Raw genomic sequence first — 20,270 nt, 5'->3', positions numbered from 1 at the left:
TTGAACATGTCTGATCTACCTAAGCAAGCTTGGGAAAGGATTGCTGTTGATTTCTTCGGACCTCTTAACAATGAACATTACCTCATGGTAGGTGTCAGTGAGTACTCCTTTTTTCGTTTGGTGGAAGACTAATCATCAACCACACATGAAAAGGCGGGATGACATTTTCACAACCTGTAGGGTCCCCTCCATTCTCAAATATGACAACAGGCATGCCTCCAATACCAAAGAGTTCAGAGACTTTCTTAATCATTTGAACATCAAACATTATATACATACACCTCTTTGACCATAGGCAAATGGGATTGTGGAACGATTTATGAGTACTTTGAAAAGGGTGGTTCGGGGGGCGGAGCCAAGATGGCGGAGTGAGCAGTCGTCCTGCTCCGGAGCTCCCGTCGATGATCGGATTAAGCACCAGCCACTGGGCCGCCAGTAGCACCAAGGGTACCTGATTCGCGTCCGCCAGAGTCCCGAGACCCAAATTGCTTGCAGTGGTGGTGGAAACGGCGGCCGTGAGCTGTCTCCGGAGCGGGAGATAAAGGACAGCGCGCGGCGGCGCTAAGACCGCGCAGGAGAGGTCGGAGCCGGCAGTAGCGGCGGAGGTCTGCGGGACCGAGGCTGGGACCTCTCGCATTTGGAGCTGGAGGCGACCGGCGGGGACCCCCAGGAGCGGCAGAGGTGAAGGAGTGAGAGGCAACGGGAGCGCAGAGCGCGATGCCGTGACCGCGTCCAGGTCCGGCCCGCCATTTTGAAAGGCAGAGTGCGGTGCTGGAGCTGCACGGTGTCATCTGGGGGCCCGTAGCACGCCGTGTGGCCTTGTCCTGGGCCTGACATACTGGTGAGAGCCTGCGGGGCCAGAGATCGCGCACCCCCCCGCGCTGAGGCACTGGACACAGCAGAGAGGTGCACAGAAGGGCGCGAAGACAAGCAACGCCGGGGAGTGACCCATTAACGGTGTGAGCTGAGCTGGGACGGGGGCGGCGGAGACAGGGGGCTTGTTCTGTGCTCCCCCCCTGGCAGCGGCGACAACGTTTGGGGCCTGATTGCGGCCGGTGCAGAGACTCTAGACATCTGGGGCCCGCGGTCCGGCGGCCCCCTGGGAGTGGAGCGCCGCGTTTGGCCACCGCCGCACAACGAAGAACACGGCCTGAGGCACTGGACGCGACTGAGAGGAGTGCGGAGGGGAGCGGAGGCGAGCTGCGCCAGGGAGGGACCCATTGACTGTGGGAGCTGAGCTGGGATAGGGGCAGCGGAGTCCGGGGGTTAGCTGCGTGTCTGGGGCCTAATCGCGGCTGGGTCGGGGACTTTGGACGTCTGAGGCCCGCGGTCCGGTGGCCCCCTGTGATTGGAGTGCTGCGTTTGGCCCTCGCCGCACAACAGAGAGCGTGGTCTGGTGTGCCGAGGGCGTGAAGGGCGGACAGCACACCTGTTAGTAATAAAAGTGCAGACACCGAATTGCTGGATGAGACGAGGGGATCAGTGCCCGGATTAGCGGTCCAGAGGTGGCCTGAGAGCAACGGTGCTGCTCGCGCAGGTGTGGGGGTTCACTCGAGAAATACAACATGCGTACAGAGCCCAGGGGCAGTAGCGCCACAGGGGTGCAGAGCGCGCTGGAGAAGCTTGCTGCGAAGTCAGAGACTCTGGGTCTTGCGCCCCCTTTCTGGGTTTCAGCTGGGTTCTGTCCCCTGATGGAGGACTGGTGAAAGGGGGATAGGACCCTTGCACGACGCTTTGCAGGCCCCTTGGTAAGCACTATGTCCACCTCCAGGAAGCGGCAGGACAAAACTCTTAAAGACATGTTCTCCAGGACCCCGGTCGGACAGATGACCGCTGCTGCGGACCCCGGGAGCTCGGGACAGGGGACATCGGGGGCTGGGGGATCGGAGCCCATCACCAAGGCCTTTCTAGAGTCGATGTTTGTCGCGTTGCGGGATGATATCCAAACTTTTAAGCAAGAGTTCACAGCCGAGCTCAAAGAGGTCCGCTGCGACATGGATGGCATCGGAGAGAGAGTTGCAGACCTGGAGGGAAAGAGCGATGGAAAGGACGTGGAGATAGCGACCTTACAGCAGGAGAGGAGATCCTCCTACTCCATGATCAACAGGTCGATCTTCAGGTCCACCTTGAAGACCTGGAAAACCGCTCCCATCGCCACAACATCCGGATCAGGGGGGTGAAGATGGATGACACCTCGAGGGATCTTTTCACTTATGCGAGGGAGCTCTTCAATCACATCCTGGGCCGACCTCTGGACAAGGATCTGTGCATAGATCGGGCGCATAGGGTGGGTCCCCCTAGAGCGCCGTCGGCTCCCCCTTCGGACATTCTAGTGTGCGTGCAGGACTACCGCACTAAGGAATTGATAATGCAAAAGGCGCGTCAAACACCCCTTGCAGTTCCGGGAACACAGACCGGTGTTATGCCTATTCAAACCAATTACGATGCACCTTCAGCAACACAACATTCCTTACAGCTGGGGCCATCCCTTCCTTTTGGTATTCCGTAAGGATGACAAGCTGTACCAGTTGCGCTCTCTGTCTGAGGCCAGCAAATTATTAGGGGTGGACCTCCCGGAAGAGGATGGCGGCGAGCGAGCCTCCACGACAGGAACAGAGAACAATGGGCCTCGATGGCGTCAGCAGGGTTGTAAACGCCGTCTTAAGAAACCACCAGCTGCGGAGATTACGAAGGGCCGACAATCGGCGTTGGAGGCTGTGTCCATAGATTTTTCTGGTTCTAATCTTGGCTGACTCGATTGACACGCAGTACCCGAGGGATTTCCTTCCTTATATCCAGATCATTGGCGGGAGGGGGGCTTTCTTTCACAGTTGGTGGATACACCCCAATGACTTTTCACCAATCACAGACGAGTGATGGACTATATGTTCTCAGTTATTTTGGTAGTTTGTTCTTTTTATTTGGGTTTTCTGGGATGGGGGAGGGAGGGAATTTAGTGCTCCGCGTTCACCTTTCCTTTAGGGTAACTGCGACCCCCTGCGCCCCGGCGTCCCTGACCCGTTTACACACCGGTCACCCCGGGGCCACATTACACGACGCCTCACAGTTGCAGGGTCTTCCATTAGACGCATATCATGCCACCCACCACACTTAAGATATTGACCCTGAACGTCCGGGGTCTTAACAATCCTGTCAAACGTAGGGCTGTCCTGTCATGTTTAGAGAATTACTAAGCAGATCTCTGCCTGCTGCAAGAAACCCACCTCCTATTGCGTGATTGTCACCGTCTTCAATCCCGGAAATTCCCCACCCAGTTTTTTTCCTCTGGGCCTACTAAAACAGCGGGGGTGGCGATTCTAGTGGCACAGAGGTTCCGGGGGGAAGTTTTGCATAAAGTAGCTGAGATTAGGGGGCGCCTACTGACATACCGCTTTGCCCTCGGAGGAGCGCCGTTCACGATTAGTTCCTTGTACGCCCCGAATGAGGGATCTGAGCGGTTCTTACATTCTGCTCTCACAGAAGCCACGGCTACACCTGATCGCAATGTCATCCTGGGGGGGGACCTCAACTTAGTTTTCGATAATGTTCAGGATAGATGCAGCCAGCGCACTCATCAGGCCGGGGCACTTTCTACTGAGGGCCTCGCGCGATTGCAAGACTTAGGGCTCTGTGATCTCTGGCGCAGCATGCATCCACGAGACAGGGAATACTCCTTTTATTCCAATGCGCATAAGACCTATGCCAGACTAGACCATTTCTTAGTATCCACTTCGGTACGAGCGCTCGCGACAGCAGTCGACATAGGAGTGGCCTCTCTATCCGATCATGCTCCGGTAATTGCGACCCTCACCCTCCCGCCCACGTCGCTCCCGGCCAGAGTGTGGCGTCTTAGGGACGCTCTCCTGCATCGGGAAGATGTGGTCAAACGCATCCAGCGCTCCATTCACGATTATCTCGAACATAACGATAATCCAGACACTACACTTGCCACGCAGTGGGAAGCGCTGAAGGCGGTTATTAGACGGGAGTTCATCTCGGTCTCGGTGGCGGAAAATAGGGAACAAGGGTGCAAAAGGGAAGAGCTTACACAACAGGTACGGGAGCTTGAGCGGATGCACCAACGGACGGGAGCTCGGAGAATATGGCGGCAACTTAAAGCTGTTCGCCAACAACTAACGGCTCTCGACCAAGACAGGGCAGAGTTTGCGGCACTGAGGCTGCGACACGCCTATTACGCGGGTGGAGACAGATGTGGGCGCCTCCTGGCTCATAAACTTAGAGAAGTTTGTCAGGGACACGGAGTTAAAATGATCTCTAGGGAAGACGGCACAGGCGCCACGGAGGATGGTGATATCGTAGAGGCATTCTGAGATTTCTACGCGGCTCTTTACGTGGAGGCCCCCTAGGAGCGCTCTACTAGGACGGCTCTCTTAGACTCAGTCACACTGCCTGTTTAGTCCGCGGCACAGGCCGCACATCTAGATAGAAACATGTAACTGGAGGAGGTAGTGTCCACCATTTCTCGTCTCAAACTGGGGAAGGCCCCCGGTCCAGACGGCTTCCCCGCTATCTTCTATAAGAAGTTTTGCCCCTTGCTCGCTCCAATTCTTACTCGATTGTTTAACTCCTTTGCTACTCAGGGAGCAATTCCGAGCGACCTCCTGGAGGCATCGATAGCAGTAATTCCCAAACCCGGGAAAGACTATTCGCAATGCGGATCTTACCGCCCAATATCCCTCCTTAACATAGATTTTAAACTATACACAGGGATACTGGCCACCCGCCTTAGCCCCCATATGCCATTCCTCACTGACCCGGATCAAGCGGGTTTCATCCCCGAACATCAAACGGCAGATAACACAAAGCGGATTTTGCATCTTATTGAGAAGGCTACTCGGGTCCCGGGGGAATTTATGATGCTGGCCATCGATGCCGAAAAGGCGTTTGACCGCGTGCACTGGCCCTTTCTGGAACAGGTACTGGAGAAGGCAGGAATAGGTGACCAGTTCCGCACGCACGTCCTTAATTGTTACAGGTTCCCCACAGCTGCGGTCAGGGTGAACGGCAGCACATCCTCTCGCTTTCACATTGAGAGGGGCACGAGGCAGGGGTGTCCGCTGTCGTCCCTCCTCTTTGCCCTTTACATGGAACCCCTGGCTCAGAGGATGCGACAAAACCCGGAGATCACGGGGATACAATTCGGGGGCTTTGTCCACACAATCAGTCTATACGCGGATGACGTGTTAATATCGTTATCTGATCCGATGTCCGCCCTTCCGGCGTGCTGGGCAGAATTGGATACTTTTGCTCGGGCTGCCGGGTTCAAGGTGAATGCAGGGAAATCCCTAGCCCTAGACTTATCGTTATCACGTCCCACCCGAGACTATTTGCAAACCCAGCTTCCCATTCGTTGGACGACAGACACGATACCGTATCTAGGGATTCAATTGGCCCCATCTCTTTCTAAAGTGGTTCACACGAACTATACATTTCTGCGCGATAGAGTCCGACGTGAGCTCGACTGGTGCCGGCACTACCCCGTCTCCTGGTTAGGTAGGGTTGCGGCGGTTAAGATGACCATTCTCTCACAGATTCTCTACCTCTTTCGCACTATACGCCCGCCTGTCGTATGGATTCGAACGATGCAGTCTGACCTGGCCCGGTTTATTTGGAACGGGTGGAAGCCACGAATGCATCGAACGCTGGTGTCATTAGCGCCAGAAGCTGGGGGACTTGGGGTTCCGGATCTTGAACTCTACTTTCAGGCAGCTCAACTGAGATACCTAGTGGAATGGAGCAGATGGGAATCGGAGAAACATTGGTTGTTCCAAGACCAAGCGGTAGCGGCGCGACCTTTGCAGGAAATTCCTTTCTTACGCAAACCCCATAGGCCTCCTAATCTGTATGCCTCTTATATTACAAGGGTCCCTCTAGAGGTGTGGGATGCTACTAACCTCACTCACGAGCTCACATCTTTCCCGTCTCCGCTCACCCCGTTGATAGGCAATCCTGACTTCACTCCCGGCCTGGAGGATGCCACCTTCGCGGGCTGGAGAGCTGCAGGTTGTCGGTTCCTGTATCATGTTTATGGAGAGGGGGGTGCACTCGTTCAGCCAGATGCGGAAAGACTTCGGGCTGCCGGAGACAGAGAGGTTGCGGTACCTGCAGGTTAGGCACTAGGCACTCCAGCCACAGGTCCGCTCCGGGGCGGATAGACACTTCGCCCCCTATGAACGATGGCTCATCACACGCACGTCAGACAAACACCTCATTTCTGATCTCTATAAGCAACTGCAAATTTAACACATACACTCACATAGCCCTAGCATGGAACGGTGGGAACGGGAACTGGGGAGAACACTGAGTCACAAAGAATTGGACGGCATCTATTACAGGGCTCGGCATTCCGCATACCACATGGGGATTACGGAGACTTTTACGAAGATTGCGACATACTGGTACTACACCCCAGAGCGCTTACATGCGATAGATCGCTCCCGAGAGGCGACATGCTGGAGGGGTTGCGGCCAGGTGGGTAGTCTAGTTCATGTGCTGTGGGAATGCACACATCTTCATTCCTTTTGGTCCCAGGTGTTGGATGAAGTGGACAAACACTTCGAGACGGAGATACCGCGCTTCCCAGTCTATGTAATCCTGGGGCTGCCCAATCCTCTGACCTATCCATTGCGATCTCGTAGGGACAAGCAGATGGCCATTGCGCTAGGGTCAGCTATACAAAACATACTCACTCACTTGCGTAAACCTCAATTAATGACCTTCACAGGCTGGTTGCATCGTTTGTGGTATGTCCTGGGTATGGAAAAATTAGCGCTAACTATGGCAGGAGAGGGGAACAGTTATGCGGAATTGTGGCAGCCCTTTTTGTCGCTCTTAGCCTCTGAATTTAGGGAAGTTATGCACCCCCGATATCTCAGGCTGTTGCGTATCACAGGGGTTCCGGGGGAGGGTGGGCGATAGGGGTCTGGCAGGGCTTTGGGGAGTACGCGGCGCACGGGGGGGAGGGGGGAGGGGAGGAGGGGGTTTCAGGGGCTTGTGTTTTTTTTCCTTTACACTCAGGAGTTCCTTTTGGCCAAGGTTGTTATTTAGCTATGCACACACTGAACATATGAAGCTCAACACTGATCTGATCCGTGGTTCTATCTCTGCAATGTAATTTTGTTCGATAATGCAAATTAATAAAAACATTTAAACCATGAAAAGGGTGGTTCAACGTGCTGCACCGGAGGGCATCAACCTCAAATCTACTATGCGCCCAGCCCTTCATGTCTAACGTTCCACTCCTCATTCCACGACAGGAGAAAGTCCTGCCACAATGCTATTCATGGGAGCTCTTTAACCAAAGATACCACAATGGACCAGCAGTCGGTCAATATACCCTGACGAGAACTGTATCAGTGACACTTCTCGCCAAAGTGAAATGAAAATCGAGCCGACAAGCGCCGACACGCTTGAGACAGGGTTTTCGAGAAAGGAGACCGAGTTCTTGTTAAGCAAAAGTGGGCATGCAAGATGGACACTCCGTTTGCTGCTGAATCACTAAGAGTTGTGTGAGCAAAGGACATATGGTAACTGCCTAACAACCTGGAAAATCCATAACCAGAGGCTAGTCTCACTTTAAGACTGTCTCGATGTTCGTCAGCTCCAGACCTCACAAGTGAGGCAAATCCACCTGAGTGCCCAAGTAAATCATCTGACTCTTCTCCAGAGATGCCAGATGAAGGCGCCCCGCCTCTATTTTACACAATTACATCTGGAATACTGGTGCGAGCCCTTCGATGACTAATCGAGGAGTTGTAATGTGTATATGTATATATTTTATAGTACTTTTTTTTTTTACAAAGGGGGAGATGTTGTGTCCTGTGTTTATGTACATGAGGACTCTAGTGGTTGCAGTTAGAATTGGTACATGGAATGTGCGAGGCATGCAAACACCTTCCCGTAGGTATCAGATATACTCATATCTCAAGAGACATTGCATACAAATAGCTCTCTAGCAGGAGACGCACCTGACCACATCGGAAATCCAACGCTTACACCGTCGCTAGCGAGGTCAATTATATGCCACGGGGTATTCAGCATATGCACGAGGTGCACTAATCTGGGTGCAGCCAGGGGTCCCGCTTACAGTCACACAATCGTTGACAGACACAGAAGGAAGATATGTAGTGGTGCGGGGCACGCTAGATGGCAGACAGGTTATGATTGCATCATTGTATGCTACCAACACCGATCAGACCGCTTTTTTTGATGATATGTCGTGCATCCTAGCGCCATGGCATGACATACCTATGCCTCTGGGGGGAGACTACAATAGCGTACTTGACGCCACATTGGACTGCTCCTTCCCACCCCTTCCGGGCACAGCCACGCACACTGCCATGAAGGCGCTGACTAACTGGGCAGAGCAGTGGCGTCTCTGGGACATCTGGAGCCACCGCGACCCCCATGACAGGGTGTATTCTTACATTCTGGTGCTCACGGTTTACATGTACGATTAGACCGGTACATGCTTTCTGATGAACTACTTCCACATGTATCTGCGGTCTATTATTTAGGAAGGACGCATTCAGATCATAATCCGCACATATTGGAGATATTGTGGGAACGCCCCCGGACACCGATTCCGACCCGACGGATGCAGCCATACATGTTATTGGATGCACCCTTCCGGAACCTGCTGGCCACACATATAGCACACTACTTTGAAGAGAATACTGGCACCGCCACGACGCCCCAGGTAGAATGGGATGCGTTCAAAGTAATGGTTAGAGGCGAATGTCTTGGCATGCAGGCGGGTATGCGAAAGCAAATAGAGACTGAACTCACGCATATCGAAAATGACCTGCTCCAGAGGGAGGGAGAAGCTGTAGAGGGTGACGATGGGTCTTTGGCGCGAGTTAGGGGGGAGCACTCCAGATTACTTGACCGACTCCGCAATCTGAACTACGCAGCACACTCAGCGCGCACTCATCACATGGGAGACAAACCTGGCAAGTTGTTATCATGGCTAATACAGCAAGATACAATTACCACACCCGTGACGTCTATACAAAACGCGCATGGTGTCATGGTTCAGACAGACATACACGATGTCTTTGTAGAATACTACACCATGATGTATCGGTCTTGTTTGCGGGCTACAGGCACAGACATACAGGAGTTTCTCTCAGCCCTGACACTGCTGTGTCTGGCGGAGCATCAACAGGACGAACTAGGTGTCCCTTTGTTACCAGACGAACTGCGTGAGAGTATTTTCTCCCTATCAAACGGCCAGTCCCCAGGTCCGGATGGGCTACCGGCCGAATTTTTTAAAGCCTACTCCGATATATTAATACCGGAGTTGCTGCGGGTGTACACGGCGGCCCTAGACGACTCTGCCCTTACACTTACGCAAAATGAGGCAACGCTGATCTCCCTCCTGAAACCAGGTAGAGACCCTGCAAATCTTGGATCTTATCGCCCACTGGCCTTGTTAAACACGGATTATAAAATCCTTGCTTCCACCCTGGCTAGGCGTATATCTCCGTTTGTACCAGCCCTGGTCCATAGTGACCTAAACTGATTTGTCCCAACTGGGCACACCTCTCTTAACATCCGTAGGTTATTTAGAGCTCAGAAATATGCAACAAAGAAGCGGCCACGATCTGGCTGCTAAGTACTCGACCTGGAGAAGGCCTTTGATTCAGTGGAGTAGCCTTACCTTGCAGCAGTACTACGTAAATATGAGCTAGGAGACGGGTATTTACAAATGGTGCAGTTATTGTACCAGCGACCCATGGTAGGGGCCCGCACAGGCAAACTTATGTCTGATACAATCAGGGTCAGACGTGGAACTAGGCAGGGATGCCCATTATCCCCACTGCTTTTTTGCCTTGCCATGGAGCCACTAGCGGTTATGCTGCGAGAAAGTGGAGCAGACTGGGGTATACCCCTGGAAGATGGTCTCCACACAGTATCCCTATATGCCGGTGACCTGTTGCTGTATATGAGAGATCTGCATGATATACCACCAGCTATATCCGATATATTCCGCAGGTTTGAGGAAATCTCAGGCCTTAAGGTAAATTGGGCCAAATCGGGTGCTTATTCTTTTAGCGAAAACGTGGACGTGACTGATATAACAATAAATGGCACGGCGTTTGCCTGGTACCCAACAATGTTTAGGTATCTGGGCATATACATCTACAGATCCCCTACGGACATAATAGAAGACAACTTGGTGCGTGCCATCTCTTCCATACGGGCGCAGATACAATTTTGGAAGACTCTGCCACTTAATGTGATGAGTCGTGTCACCCTCACTAAAATGATAGTATTACACAGGCTACTGTATTATTTTGAAAAGTTGCCGGTATATGTCCCGGTGCGGCTGTTTCGGGAGATGGAGGGGTTAATCAGAGGCCTAATATGGAACACGGGCGGCCCAGAATAGCACTGCAGAAATTATATGCGCCACCGGAGCGTGGGGGCTTAGCAGTCCCTCATTTAGAATTGTATTGTTTAGCTGCGCAGCTGCAGTGGGTCGCAAAGTGGCTAAGCGGTAAGCACCTGGCAGATACCGCCACTGAGTCGTATTCATGAACACAGACACAAATCTATGGCTTATTTCACCCACTGGCGAAATCTCCCCGCCCGTCACAGTTACAGATTGAGATAGCCCACAGATGTTACCGGAAGAGCCTTCAACTCACAAAAGGCACCATCCCCTACGCTCCAATACTGCCACTGGTAGGTACGCCCCGAGGTAGAGACTTTGTCGCAGACATAGAGCTGGCGCCCTGAACAGAGGAAGAAGTAGAGACACTGGGAGATCTATATACGGACGGTGCCTTGTTGTCTTTTGCAACCCTGACAGAGGATACTGGCTTGCCGGTAGGCCAGTTTCTCCTACATGCAGCCATCATACGGACATTAACACTAACATGGGGAGATTTGTCAACTGAGCCACAAACACATCAGCTGCTGCAGTATCTAAATGTGATGGGGAGGGGACACGTGATTCATTGGCTAGTGCAGGCCCTACTTACACACGTGTTAAAACCACTGCAGAAACTCCGGACGAGCTGGGCTGAGGACAGAGGTCAACCCTGGACGGACAGGGACTGGGAACGTGCCACATACATACAGCGTAATTCACGTTTCAAACTCATACAAATGTATATATTACACAGGGCGTATCTCTCGCCAGACAAGATTAACAAATACTTTAACATCACCACTTCTGCTTGTCCGAGATGCCATCTACTCGGCGCTGACCTACTACACATGCTGTGGTCCTGCTCCCTACTTCACACCTATTGGCGCACAATAACAGCAACTCTCACCAGCAGCACCAACACCGAAGTGCCATACACATGGGAGGTTTGCATCCTGGGATTTTATAAACGTACAAAAGCTAACAGAGTAAGCTCCAGATTCTGCGACTTAGGTTTAATCACTGCAAAACGATTAATAACTAAGAGATGGAAACACAAAGACCCTCCAGAGGCACCCCACTGGCTAATATCTTTAGAAAACTGGGCACAGGCGGAGAGCACCATTCTTCATAGAGAAGAAACAGCTGGGCTGCGTAAGTTTCCCATCGCACAGGCCTGGGATGATATTCTGAAAACTCTTGCACAGGCGAGTGGAGCAATGTGTGCTCCCCAAGTGCAGCAAGTGAGAGAAGATGCCTGAAGAAGCTACCCGGGTGGGGCGGATAGGCCGTGCACACAAGACACCCTTGGACAGGACTATTAGGTTGGGCAATGACCCCACATTCCTTCATAGTACTACATGGACACGACCCTAGGTACAGGATACCTCGGAATCCACACAAATACACACTGACTAGGAGCAACAACCCATGCTTGCTAAGCCGCGCGCGACCCCCAACATGACTTTACTAGAAAGGCACATAAAATACTAGATGCATGATGCCTTGTGTAATTGATATCTCAAAGTTTTGTTGCATTTATTTTAAGATTATTAGTTATGATTCAAAGGTTGGAATATGAAGATATCTTGTAAATTAGTGATATTGTTCACTTCCTAAAATCCATGCCTTGTTGTCTATTATTCCTTCGCAATTGTATTACACACACGCTATATGTAACTGTACTGACAGACATACTCGCATTGTACCAATCGCTGTAAGCAGAAGATACATATAATTGACATGTCCTACCCCTCAATCAGAGGTGACGGTATATATAATATAATTAGTGGTAATTTCTCTGCTATTAAAACAAACTTTGCCTGCAGCAAGTTCAAATCCATGCAGTCTTCCATAGCTTCCAAACCTCTTACACAATGTGTCTTTACAAGTTCGAAGCTTCCACCATATGTAAACTTTGGCCACTTTTGTAGCTTGCAAATTCACTAATGGTCGCCACTTTTATTTTGGTGGCCAGACCTATTTTCTGTCCTACTCCGACCACGGACGAAACAAAAACTGCTCCAAATAGCTCAGTTCTCCTAGACACATCAGTAGATAGGAAGGATCTCTTACTATATGTTCCAGCTTTCCTAGCTTCAATGCATTTGCGTGTTTCAGGTAATATTCACGTAAGATGTATACAATAGATTTGCATGTTATGATTTTTGATTCTGATATAACATTTTTTGCAACTTTATGTAAATAGAAAGATTATATAAAAACACTTTATGCCATAAATTATATTTTTGGGTTACTAAAGAGCAAAAACTCAATATTGTGGCAGAACATGTGTGCTAAATTAATACAACCAAATAACCAATAACTATTGATGTAATCAGGAGAGTTCATGCAATGTTAATCTGAATAAACAAGGAGAGGGTCAATAATTTGAACTCCCATTGATGCCAGAGGCAAGTACTCCAGGCAGGTTTGATGAGGTTGATGAACTTGTTAAACAAAGTTATGGGAAATTCTTTATAGGATTGGGGGGCTTTCATACAACATCAGATGCTAGTTGCATCATGTGATATGACCTGTACAGTTTTGGGCCTCATGATTTGGTCGAAAAAACGTCCAAAATGTATTAAAATGTCAATAAAAAAACAAAAAACAAAAAAAAAAACCGTCCAAAATGATTAGCTTGTAAATCAGTTTGGGTAAAAAGTTACTAGATGGTTACAGTAGCTGCACAGATTTATCTATAGTTTCAGGGTTACACAGGTCCGAACAGAGGATGATGTGCTGTTTTGTTTTTTGTAACCAGCTTTATTTATTGGGTTCCAAAGATTTTCAACACAAGCACTCATTGCTCAGTAAATGCAATTATTAAATGGAATATCACATGTTATAGACTATGAAAAAAGAGGAACTCCCTAAGCCCCCTCCCAACCACCCACCACCTAAGCCTGAAGAGGAAGAATAAAACAATTATCAACTAATCACAACAGATCAGTACCCTATAACTACGATAAAACAAATCTTACCTCTCTCGCACATTCCACAAAAAACGTATGGTGAGTATTAATTATGGAACAGATTTAAAGATCTTAACAATGTTGGGCAGGAAGTCCGAAGCATACCCTGCGAGAAGAAAGACAAAAGCGGGCCCCAGGTAGATGCAAATTAAATGTGGGAGTCTGAGAAGGCTGAGGCAAGCTGTTTCATGTATAGGACATTCCGCGAGTGGAGATACCACACAGAAATCGGCAAGGGCTCTGGATTTTTTCAAAACGCCACCAGAGCTGTCTCGGCAACTCCCAAACAATTTCATGTAACCACTCGGTCCCCTCGGGTCTGGTATTGTAGGGTAGAGGAATGAAGACCTAATAAAACAAGCATTTGCAATGCAATCGGTCTCGCCTTTGGGACCTTATATGTATTTAGCTATGCAGCACATTTGCCTGGGTGATGAAACATCTACTGTTCTTTAACATGGAGGGGAAGCACCAAACTGTGTGAGATACAAGGTTTGGGAACACATGGAGAGAAATATTACCTTTCAGCCGGAAATGGTATAGTCCAAAGCTCTGTTTTTAATATAAAATCAGGGCCTTCGGTGGTCACAGCACTGAAAATACAAGATATGACAAAAAAATATTATTGTCTACGGATTCTCGTGGAAGACAATTTCTATGGACTGGAATCTAGAGAATGCTATAGTGATTCTGGTATTTTACTGACCTCTGCTAGTCGTTTTCCATCAAGAAAGTTAAATACAGGCAGTTGCCAGAGAAATATAAAAAAAAGAAAGTCCCTCAGCAGAAAGCAATTCTGGTGTTTTACTGACCTCTGCTGGTCGTTTTCTATCAAGACACTTAAATAGAGGCAGTTGAACAACAAAAAAGTCCCTAAGCGGAAGCAGACAAGTCACAAAGTACATAAGTTTATACTAAAGTATATACAAGAGGTCTTGAATGCTCGACCTAAAAAAGTGAATCTCTGAAGGTAACAGGTAACCCGAAAATGCCTTCAGAGCTGCTAGAGCAGAGCAGAAGGGTCTTATCTTCGGACAGTCCCATCATGCTAAAAGCTGCCTTCCAGGCCAGATGCTCTCCACCACCAGGAGCTGGCATTGGAATAAAATTTCTGAAGCTTTGTGGGGTAATAGTGCCAGTCAAAAATAGTCTTATAATGAGCATCCTTACTCATTATTCTATGGCTGTCACTGAGTTAGGTATTTGGAACCCCATCACCTTAGTCCAATATGACCTCATTGGATGAGGTTGGGAGTTCTGCTCAGAGAGCAGATTCTATCTTTGGACTCCGAATGTTTTCACAAATCTTTCTAGCAGGGAAGGCTCTTTTGTGGCTTCTGCTCGAATGTGTTGATGTAAAACCCAATGCAGTAATCGAAAATAGTGGGATCATTCACTTTCAGCCTTTCCGCTTAGACTCCTCAAAAGGAAAGTTTCTCTTGATCCTTAAACATATCAGAAATTGTCAGACATTTAACGGCTTGCCAAACGTCGAACAGCCTGGGTGTTGAGCTGTAGAAAAGGTAGGATTGCGATGTATAGGAGTATGTGGTGATGGAAAAAGCACATCCAGTAGGCACCTCGAAAAGGCTAAACCTTTAGAGTCGTCTTGATTGGGGTGCTGAGACAGGCATTTACTGGTCTATCCTCACTGGGATTCCATACTGGGTCCCCAAAACAATCTGCTGATCACTATTCTGTTTATTTGAATTCAATATTTCTCTGAGGTTCGAAGAGACCAATCTGTTATGATTCCGAGTTGGGAAGCCTTGTACTAAAGCAATAAATCATGAAGAGCCAACCTACCCTGAATCTCAAGAGAGCTCGCTAGCCCTGCCAAATAAACCTCAACAAAAATGTCTGTGACGCTGCAAAAAAAGAAGCGGGAACCGCTATCAGATGGGCTTGAAAGGGATAAAAGGCCTGTGAAAGCATGTTCATTTATTCAGTATTAATCCTACCTAGCCAGGAAAGACATAGAGAGGACCAACATTTAGAATCATCGTGTATAGAGGCTAGCAGTCATGTCCAGGCCCGGACTGGCCGTAGCGGGCACCGGGCAATCCCCCGGTGTGCTGCAGGGGTGGGGGCCGATTTTGGGCCCCAGGGGGCCGTTTTTGTTACAGGGTCGTTTTTGCAGCATAGCTGCAAAATCGCCCCTGTAACAAAATCGACCGAAAACCGGCCCTGGCAAAGAGCTCGGTGGCACCCCCAAGCCCCGGGGGGCCGGCCGAGCACTTTGCCAGGGCCGGTTTTGGTTCCCAGTCCGGCCCTGGTCATGTCTTGGATAGTTGGAGGCGTACAGATCGTGAAGGTGTGAGTAATATAGCTATCCAGACATTTAATATGTTTTTAGCCCATCAAAGCTGAGTCAGTGCCACACAGAGAAGACATGTCAGCCTCAGGTAGATTTAAGTTAAGAAATTTTGACTTAGTGGTATTTATTTTGAAGCAGGATACAGTCTCATTCTCCGGCCGGAGTTGCAGTTTTGATTTTACAGAATAGTAAATATAAACTCGATTGCAGAGGAAGCTCCTCCACTATGGTGGAGGAGCGTTGCCTCCCCTACCAGCAGCGTAAAAATAAAACAATAATAAACCCAGGTTTATTATCGTTTTATTTTGTTTCATTGCAGAGTGGAGAGGGCAGAGCTAGGGGGATGACAGGCACCAACGGGGAGTGATGTGCACTGCTATCAGTGTGCATGGCGGTTTGGCCGGCCGTCTCAGGCTGCCCAAACCGCCAGGCGCACTGAAGCTGTCTCCAGCTACGTTACTGGGTTGGAGACAGCAAAGCACAGGCTCCCAGTCTCCCTGGGAGTGCAAATCGAGGGCACTCGGGTCAATCCTGAAGCTGCTCTCATGCATGAAGCATGCATGAGAGCAGCTTCAGGATTGGCTGTAGGGGAGTCTGGGAGCCAGTACCTGCAGTGGAGCCACGAGATAAACAGAAGACCGGCGATGCGGCGGGCAGCAGGTAATTTCTTTTTTTCCCCCTTTTTAGGTCTCGCCTGACCCAGCGCATGCGCTGGTCTGGCGAGACTTATTGAGAGGGCTCCAAAAATGGCATCAACTGCCGCCGCTCAATCTCCACGCATGGAGGTGGAGGCTGGACAGGTTCGGGTGAAGGACCGTCCCCTGCTGCTGCGACAGAAGGTCCTCCTGAAGAGGCAGTCGTAACGGGGATCAATTGACATACTGAGTAGCTCGGGATACCAGAACCTTCGTGCCCAATCCGGAGCCACTAAGATAACTTGGGCCCGATCGCGCCTGATCTTCTTCAGCACTCTGGGCAGAAGTGGTATAGGTGGAAAGGCATACAACAGACCGCAACTCCACCCGCGACGAAAAGCGTCTCCGAGCGAGTGCTGCTTTGGAAATTCCAACGCGCAGAACTGCTGACATTGCGCGTTCTCTTTGGTGGCGAATAGATCTAACCAAGGCTCTCCCCACTGCCGAAAGAGACCTTGCGCCACGTCCGAGTGCAGACGCCATTCGTTATCCATCATGCACCGGCGGCGGTGTTCGTCTGCTCTGGCGTTCAGAGAGCCCGCCAGATGTTGAACCACCAGGATGATGCCCTGGTGTTCCAGCCATGTCCAGAGGCGCAGAGCCTCCTGACAAAGGGTCCACGACCCCACCCCGCCCTGTTTGTTGCAATACCACATGGCGGTGGTGTTGTCCGTGAACACCTACACGACACTTCCCCGGACAGAGGGAAGGAAGGCTTTCAGTGCAAGCCGGATCGCTCTCAGCTCCAAAAGATTGATATGGAGTTGAGCTTCCGCCGGAGACCAGAGTCCTCTGATCTCCGCCTCTCCCATATGGCCCCCCCATCCCAGGAGGGACGCGTCCGTCACTACTACGTGCTCCGGTTGGGGTAGGGAGAGGCATCTGCCGCTGACCCAATTGCGGTCCGTGAGCCACCACTGCAACTGGTTCGCAGTGCCCTCCGAGATCAAGACATGGTCGGACAGGTTGCCTCGATGCTGGGCCCACTGAAACTTCAGGTCCCACTGCAGAGCCCGCATTCGCCACCTGGCGTAATGCACCAACAGGATGCAGGAGGCCATCAGCCCCAGAAGCCGCAGCACCAACCTGACCGAAACCCAGGATAGAGGCCGAAAGATGGGAATCAGAGCCTGAATATCCCGGACCCGTTGTTCCGGAGGATAAGCCCGGAACTGCGCCGAATCAAGAACCGCTCCGATGAAGAGGAGCTTCTGGGAGGGTCTCAGGTGTGACTTTGGCACGTTGATGGAGAACCCCAGCAAATACAGGAGGTCGGCCGTAGTCTGGAGATGGGAGACGACATGCTGGGGCGAGCCCGCCTTCAACAGCCAGTCGTCGAGATAGGGGAAGACTGGAACCCCCGATCTGCGCAGATGAGCTGCGACCACCGCCATCACTTTCGTGAACACCCGAGGGGCACTGGTGAGGCCGAAGGGGAGCACGGTGAACTGAAAGTGCTCCTGACCCACCGTGAACCGCAGGTAACGCCGGTGGGCCGGCAGGAAGGGGATGTGAAAATAGGCGTCCTTCAAGTCCAACGCTACCATCCAGTCTCCAGGGTCGAGGGCAGCCAGAACCTGAGCTAAAGTTAGCATCTTGAACCGTTCCTTCCGGAGGAAGGTGTTGACGCTCCTGAGGTCCCCCTTTGCCCTTCTTGGGAACCAGAAAGTAGTGGGAATAGCAACCACGGCCTACTTCTGGACCAGGAACGCGCTCGACGGCCTCTTTGGCCAAGAGGGCCGTAACTTCCTCCCGCAGAAGATTCAAGTGATCCTCCGATATATGGTGGCACTGCGGTGGCATGGCTGGAGCGGTCGTCTCGAAGAGGAGGGAGTAGCCCCTTCGGACGATTTGCAGCACCCACCTGTCCGAAGTGATGGAGTGCCAGTGGAGCAGGTGATGGCGAACTCTGCTGCCCACTGGTGTGGAATGGGCCTGAAAGCTCGGACTAGGAGGGCTTTAAGGCAGATGCTGCCGGGGTGGATGTGGACTGACCGCGTTGTCCTCTAGTACCGCCACGGCGGAGCCCACGTCCGCGACCGCGTGCAGGTTGGTTCTGCGGCCGGTGGCTAGGTGGACGTGAGGAGGCGCCCCTTCCTTGGCCTCAAAAGGGGCGAAAGGCGGAAGTGTGCGGCCGTGGGGCCGAGAGACCCAAGGACGTGGTCATAGCCTGGGAGTCCTTAAAACGAGCCAGCGCACTATCCGCCTTCTCACCAAAAAGGTGAGCGCCATCAAAGGGCATATCCATGAGGGTACTCTGGACATCCCCCGAAAAAGACGTGGACCTCAGCCAGGCGTGGCGCCGGAGCGCCACCATGGTGGAAATCGCCCTACCCAGCGAGTCCGTGGTGTCAAGTCCACACCGTAGGGCATGTCACGCTGCATATCGCCCGTCAGCAAGTGCCTGGGAGAGACGTGTCCGGGCCTCCTCCGGACACAGGGGCAGCACGTCCTCCACCGCATCCCACAGAGAGTGGGAGAAACGGTCCAAGAGGCAAGCGGTGTTCAAAGACCGCAGGCCCAAACTCAGGGAAGAGAACAGTTTCTTTCCAAACTGTTCCAGCCTCTTGGATTCCCGATCCGGAGGAGCGGACGGGAAGGAGGATTGGGAAGTGGAGGCCTGGATAACCAGGCTCTCGGGGGTGGGGTGTTGGGACAGGAAACTGGGGTTGCCCGGAGCAGGGCGGTGGCGCCGGGCCACGTTCCGATCCACAGGAGGAACTGTGGCGGGCTTGGACCAAGTGCCCTGCAGAACGTCGATGAGGGACTCATTGAACTGCAGCAGAAGCTCTGTGGAGCTTGCTGACGGTTGAAGCACCTCTGTGAGGATATTAGTCCTCACGGCCACAGCAGGCAACTCGAGCCCCAGGGCTTCGGCCGTCTTGCGCAGCACCACTGAAAAAACTGCACCTTCCTCCGAAGCCACAGTCGGAGGAGAGATGAAACCAGCGTCCGGTGAGGTGTCCAGCCCACTGGCATCCCCCAGTTCGTCTGCCCAGTCCTGTGAAAGTTGGCCCTGGAGGGCCATAGGGTCCTCAGACCCCTCCCAGTCGCCCCCTTCATCCGATTCCTGATAAACAGGAGGAATGATCGGAGCCGGATGGTAGATGAAACGCTCATCCATCGGCGTCGGGTGCGGCGCCGCGCCATGCCGGCGTCGTGTCCGGACAGGGGCTAAACCGGGGAACGGCGTCGTCCGGAGACGGCGCCGGAGGTGGAACCGGTGTCGGCGCCGGCGGAGGAGGCGTTGAGGTCGACCGGCGCCGACAGAGATCCAGGCCTGGATCCCTCGGGGACCTGCGGCGTCGGGACCGAAGTTGTCGACGGTGCCGGGGCCGGAGCCGCTGGCACGCGAGGTCGCCCAGTCGAGCCCGCGGGGCCCGAAGGTGCGCCGGCAGGCATCGACGGCGGAGCCAGGCCCCTCATGGCCGAGAGAAAGGCACTGACCTCTGCCGGAGTCGCGTCAGTCCCAGGGACCGGCGGCTATGGAGACAGACGCGGCTCCTGCGGCTCCGACGGAGCCGCGGGGGTGGGACCACCCTGACCCTCGGCCGAGTCGCGCGACCGGCGAGGGGAGTCCAAAGAGCGGTGTCGCCTCTTGGACTTCTTTGATCGCTTCGACTTACCCGAAAACTTCGAGCCCGATGAGCGATGATGGTGACTGCGGCTCCGCGACAGGTCCTTGGACCTCCTCCTGGACCGTGAGCGGCACGGAGCCGAGTGCCGAAGCTCGAGAAGCTTACGGGACCGCTCCCGCCTAGCCTTCGAGGTCAAGCCCTGACAATCGGCCCCCAGGCAGTAAAGGCACCAGCGATGGTGGTCCGTCACCGACATCAGTCAATGACAGGAGTCACAGGCTTTAAAACCAGGCATCCTACCGGCAC

The 20,270-nt window shown here is 52.1% G+C and overlaps 1 protein-coding gene across 8 annotated transcripts in view; it reads right to left on the bottom strand.

The window, feature by feature from the left end:
- The window catches only part of FARS2 (phenylalanyl-tRNA synthetase 2, mitochondrial), a 1,670,666-nt gene that overhangs the window by 1,446,947 nt on the left and 203,449 nt on the right, over window positions 1-20,270 (bottom strand). The window contains exon 3 of one of the 8 annotated variants that reach the window (XM_085607207.1): window positions 13,896-13,967. The exons of the other annotated variants lie outside the window; for them this stretch is intronic. The gene's annotated coding sequence lies outside the window, so the exon portion shown is untranslated. The remainder of the gene's footprint in view (window positions 1-13,895; window positions 13,968-20,270) is intronic. 8 annotated transcript variants of the gene reach the window in all.

This window comes from Triturus cristatus, chromosome 5_2 (genome assembly GCF_964204655.1).
Source record: "Triturus cristatus chromosome 5_2, aTriCri1.1, whole genome shotgun sequence".
NCBI lineage: Eukaryota > Metazoa > Chordata > Amphibia > Caudata > Salamandridae > Triturus > Triturus cristatus.
The sequence above is the reverse complement of the archived record's forward strand: the minus strand, read 5'-3'. Positions and strand labels throughout refer to the sequence as shown.